We start from the raw sequence: 6241 nt of genomic DNA on the forward strand, positions 1-6241 counted from the left end.
TTCCCTCTCCTCCTCTCTCTTACCCCCCCCGCCTCGAAAAAGTATGTTTAGTTCTTACCAATATTTTTGAGTATGGCTTTATCCTCCATCTTTTGCTGAGAAGGGTGGGCTACTTTACCATACCTTTTCACCCTGCCCGGGCTGTTCTTTTTGAATGCTTGTTTTAAATACTCCTCACCCAAGCTGGTGCTACACTTCTTAACTGACTGAGGGGAGGGTTTAGAGTGGTCTTTGTTTTTTCTTATTTTAATTAATGCAACTCCCAGCAGACTTCTGCTAGAGTAAGAGCTAGATCTGGTGTTGGCAAGAGTAACCTTGTAAAAATATGAATCCTGAGGCAAGATCCTTGCTTTAAAAATGGGTGAAATGCTGTAGGGCTCATTGAGAGTTAGTTTTATCCATGTTGTTGAGGTGGGAAGAGTGGCTGTGACCACCTTAGCAACCTTGATCACATAAGGCAAGCACCTGTCTCCGGATAAATTTGTTACAGTTACTAAATCTTGTAGTAACAAATCTGAGATGAGGCAATGGTTGAGGAAACCGGGCAGGAAGGCTGAGAAGGCAAATAGGAATCGGGCTCTAATGGCATAGCTTTGCAGGGGTCTCCTGGATTTGCTTGGGATTGGCTTGGCTTGCTGTGTTTATGTGCTCCTTTGGGAGGAGATGGTTAAGAACTGCAAAGTTTGCTCCTTTGAAGATTCTTTTCCCTGTTCCCCGTGTTCAGTGGTAATAATGCAGTTCTTCTCTCATGAGAGGGTGTTCATGGAGCACCGGAGAAAGTGGCATATATTAGAGCATTTAATAGGTTTGGAAAATGGGCTGACTGGCTTCTTCCTAGTACTGTAACCTCAAAGCTACAGTTAACTCTACTAAGTTCTGCTTTGCATCCTTTCATGCTTTGTTTGCGTGAACATCAGTGCTCCTTTCTATGCACTGTTGCCAGCAATTTTATGTATGCCAATACAAATACCAACTTAAGCTTGGACTCTTCTCCAAGCACCTGGGAAAGTGCACTGAGCTGAGACAACAACAACCTGCCCCATCCCCCAAGTAGATGTTGAATTGCATTCCTTTCCTGCTTGTATTTTAAAATTAAATCTGCATCTCAAATTAATCTGCTTTGAAAACCTTGAACCTATAGTGCACATTGCAGGGTACATCTGGCTAGTAGGTGCTGTCCAGTCATTCGAGGGTGACTTGGGAACCAAGGATTTCAAGAAGGGAGTTGTGGTGAGGCAAGGGACAGCACCCCTCATTGCACATTTCGTGGTCTTTGATACCTGAGGGGTGACTGTACAAACGGCTCCGGAATTACTCCTCCTTTCCCAGACATGTGTAGTGTTTGTTGGAGTGCATCTTTGACAGACCTGTGCTATAAAACAGCTACTCTGTTTGCTAGGTTTGCACTAATTGAGTCTTGGGGTTGGGCAGATCTCTTTTAACAACAGCAGCCCCTCTGCATGGCCCGAGCACCTGTGTTTGCAACACTCAGAGGCATACTCTGGCTAGAAAGATGCAAACGGTTTCCTCAGCCAGAGGCAGCCTGGTTTTGTCAAAAGCTTGTTTTTAGTGCTGGTAGGACCTGCTCTCACTGGTTATGTTGGCGATTCCAGCATCTTTCTAGCAGGGGATGTACTGAAGCACAATTAGCTTGTCATATGCCAACATAGTTTCCCTGGCCATCTGTAGACCAAACCAAGGGAAGTATGTGGAGGGAGAGAGAGAGAGAATTGTATTTGAGGATGTTGGTGCAGCACAGCTGTAACTCAGACCATAGCTGCCTCTGGTGCCAAGCAAAGTGCTCTTCATTCTTCTAGAACTAAGTGGTAAGTGTTTGGGTTGGGTAGATGGGTGTGGGGATATGAACTCTTAGGATTTGCTGTTGTCGTAGGCTTCCACAAATCGGTGTGTTTCACAGACAGTTTTCCTTCAGGTTTAAAAGTATGAGTCTGATGTCTGAACTTACTTGGATTAACCTTTGTTTCTGTCTCGTTTTGCTTTGGGCTGCCATCATTCTATGAATGTATCCCTGAAAATAATTCTTAAAGCTCCTGTTCCACAGCAAACCTGCCTCATTGTAACTTCTGATTAAAAGTTTTGTAGGAGGTGGAAGAGAGAAAACTCACAAATCTAAGACTCCTTTTCCCAGGCTGTTAATCCTGGAAAACAGTGGTTGAATCTTGAACACAAGGTTTAATCTAAATCTCATAGAAAGCTGTGCTCCCTGTACATGGATAAGGGCGAGTGAAGGTTAGTAGTTCTGGATGACACGGTTGTGTTTTAATAGCATCTCAGCCGCGTTGAGTGTGGGAAGAGAATTCTGTGTCTTAGTGCTGTTAACCCAGAGACACTGACATTGTGAAGTACGGGCTTACGGCGAGAACTTCAGTTACTTTTATTTGTTGCTGCAGAGCTTTTAGCTTGAAAATAACAGCTGATGAACAAATAAATTTTTTAAAAGTTGGGAGTTTCAGTGGAAAAAAAAAACAACCCACCAGCACTTCCTGTTCTGGATGAAGATCTAGCAAGAAAAATGTATGCAACTAACAGCTTTAGAATGTAAATTGTGTATATATGAGTTATTCCTGAATCTCTGCAACTGGTTTTGTCATACATTGGTTGAAGAAGCATGAAGATATTATCTACAAATACTCCTGCTAGAGGAAGCCATGGTACAGGGGAAGAAGAATCATCCAGGAGAGGTATCCCTCATTTTTGGGAGGGGAAAGGGAGAGATTTTATTTTGTGTATACAGAAAACTGGCTGAGTTTACATGATGCAGCTAATGGTTAAACCTGCCAATTAAATATGACATACTGTTACAATGGAAACAAACTTATGTGATATTTTGTTAATTCTTGATGGTGCCCTGTGTCTAGTAAAAATTTGATCCCCCAAATTGTTATATTCTCCCCCATGTTGTAATCCAGGGTCAGCTGCTATGCACAAAGTCTGTGTTCTGTAAAGTGTTTTCTGACTTGGATGTTTCTTTTGAATCTGCAACTGCTTCCTGATTAATTTGGCTAAGACCGCCCCTGGTCTCTTGAGTTAAGATTTGGTCAAAGATATGCTGTATGCAGTTTACAGATGTATTCTCAATGTTACAATTTAAGTTGCAGGGGGAGCAAATTCTTTACAATAAGATGGTCCATTTATAATCTGTATCATTGCCCTTGTTGTACATCAGGAGCATGTTTTTGTTTTTCTCAAACTCTTTAGAAATACCGTTCAGAATAAACGTGCACTATTTGAGTTATGTCATTTATGAAGTGTCGTGTGTATTTTTTTACAGTCAGCTGTTTTCTTTTGAAATCAGATAAGAATCTTCCTCTTATGCTTCATAAGCACTGTAACTCTGAAGATTTCTAACATGAATTGTGAGTTGGGCTGCTGTGATGAATGCCATGAGTGTTTGACAACTGAGAATAATGGGGTCTGTTTTTTTTTCTTTTCCCTGAGTCACAAATCCTTTGCTTTCTGGAGTGGGGAGAGAAGGAGGAACTGTCCTGGAATATTTTAGCATTGACTAGTGAGCAGTCTTGAAACAAACAAACCAGGCATCAAGAACTCTGTGTATTGAGCTTTATAGGTTAAATGTTTTAAAGTATCCAAATTAATTATTACTATTGCAAATCTTGACAACAATCCTTTAAAGGCTATGATATGTACTTGTGAAAGTAATTGGCCTTAAGATGCAGTGAGTAATCTTCAATACTGACTTTTCTCAGAAAGATATTTAAGTAAAACTTACCTTGCTTAACTATTCCAGTCCATTGGGTTAAAGCCATTTTTATGGTCTGTTGTTTCTGTCTGCTCCTCTCCTGCTTTGAAGTGCTGTTTATGAAGTGATGAAGTTGCTCTGTGGTACAGCTTCTGGGGGAGAAGAAAGTTACACAGAATTCTCTACAGCTTATTTTATAATCTACTCATGTAAATACACTGTCTGCTAATTCACGTTCCTCTGCTTTATCGGTAGATGGAGTCGCACCATTCGTTATCTCAAACTTAACTGTGGGCTTGAGCTGCTGCTACCAGCTGCCTTCTCTGACCTCTGCTGGAGGGCCTGGAAGGCACAGGTGGAGATGAACCACCAGGAGTGCAACCTCCATCACCCTGCCCTCACCAACAGCAGCAGAAGCTGGAAAACTTTTGCTCTTCTCCAAACCACTTAGCTTTTAGTCGTCTCTTGCGTTTCTTTCCTTCTCCACCCTCATCCCAGTCCCCTCTCTAGCAGCCTACAGTTTTAGACAATTCAGTTACTCATTTCCAAGGAAACCAGCCGATACCCATCATCGTTTGTGTTGCTGGTTCTACAGGCAGTTGTGTTACCCTCATTGGAATAAAAACTTGGGTATTTACGGGGACCCTGTACTAAATTATGGCATTCTGTTATCTCTTAGTTAGAACAGTTTGCTTTTATTGTAGCTGAGATAATTATTTGAGGAACAGTTACAATGCCAGGATATAATGAGTGGTAAGTCAAGTCATTCACTTCACATGGAAAACTGGGATTGTTTTTTCTCCCACCACCTTACTTACCTTTGTTGGATATAATTTGCTGTTACAGTACCCAGTCACTCAACATCAAAAGGTTCACCTGTCATTCCTCATTACTTTGACTAACCTCCAGCAAACTTTCACCTTGCCCTACTTCTTTTTTTAAAAATACTGTTGAGGAGTATAGACCCCAAGCACAAATCTTTGACTTTACTGCTGACCTCCCACTAGTGTGAAAAATGATCTTTGATTCTATGCCCTGTGATTTCTGTCTTTTAATCAGTTCTGTACTCCTGTGAGGATTCTGCCCTCTGATCCTGTTGTGATTCAGAGCTTTTGGAAAGGGTTCTTTCAAGCCCCTTTGAATATCAGCTAAACCAATCTGTCAGCTGAGTGTTGTAATCTCTTCCTGGCCATACTACTTTTTTTCCCATAGGGATTCTCCAAATCTGTTCAACCCATCTGGTGCAGATGCTTTGTACGGGACACAAGATTGTTGCTCACTGTTGCTTTATGTCCTTTTCTCTTGCCCCTAAAGAGGCAGCAGTTAAATAAGATGGGGGAAAGGTTGCACTATCCCTCTTTTTATCCTGCCTTTTTTCCTCCTCCCCAGTCCTTTAGTGCTGTAAAAGCATTCTGTTCTTCTACCAAGGCTTTGGGGCAACACCCTCTCAAGCTCCCTAAGCTGCTCAGTAAGTTACCAGCTTGCATGCACATGGGCCAGGAAACTCCTGCACCTGGGGAGAGATGCGCTGACCTGTCTTCTGATTGCCTTTCCATCAGCTGCTGTATCACACAGGCCATTACTGGTCACTAATTATTTAATCCAAACCTGCACTGCAGCCTGGTATCGTGCCTTGGTTCCAAAACGTGCGTTTGAGTGGTTTACTGTTGAGACTATAACAAAGCTGGAAAAAACTCTGCCTTTTCACCTGTCATAATAACAGCAAATCATCTCGTGAAGCTTTTCTAAATATTTGTGAAACACCTGGGGTGTTTTTTTTTAGGGTTGGGGTGTTTTTTAAGCTGTCTCACCGTGTAACTTTGCAGGTCTGTATTCGCCGCCAGACGCGAGCCACGGAGAATCGCCTCCGCTCGTGTTGGAACCAACTGGGAGAGCACCCGTGTTTCGGGTTTCGTTTGTCCTCCGGTTGGGTTGTGTCGCTTCGGGATTTAAAAAATACAAAAACGGAAAAGGTGCGTTTACGTTTAGGCTTCAAACTGTGGAGCTGCTCCTTGCAGTGACCTTAGCGCTTCCCTGAAGAAACAGCAAGGGCCTTGGATTCCCCCCCAGCAGCTCTTCCGCTCAACCCCGGCTGCAAGGTCCTTTTGCAAGCAGCGGCTACTAAAAATAAGGTGTTTTGTTGTTTGCTTTTCTTTTTTTGTTTACATCCAATGAGCCTAACGCGGCTCATTTCAGCAGGAAGCCTCTTGGACGTGGCTTCAGGAACTCGTCCCTGCTCTGGGTTAAATGACACGGTGGGGAGTTTCTTTCTGGGGGGAAAAACGTGTTTTCTGTGAAGCCCGAACCTCGCGGCTCTGCCTGCTCAGGCCGCCTGGGAGAGAAGAGGCTTTGCAGCTGCAGCATCGCCTACAAGTGGGCAGAGATGCTGGTGAAATACTTGCAGGGTGTGTTTTACAGCAGTGCCAGCAAATAACTGCGGCTCAGCGTCCCCTTTAAGGGACTGCGCCCGCCCCTCGCCGCGCTGCCTGTCCCGCTGCTCTGATTGGCCCGGCCCTCTGG

Source organism: Chaetura pelagica, unplaced genomic scaffold (genome assembly GCF_000747805.2).
Source record: "Chaetura pelagica isolate M959 unplaced genomic scaffold, ChaPel_1.0 scaffold101, whole genome shotgun sequence".
Taxonomy (NCBI): Eukaryota; Metazoa; Chordata; class Aves; order Apodiformes; family Apodidae; genus Chaetura; species Chaetura pelagica.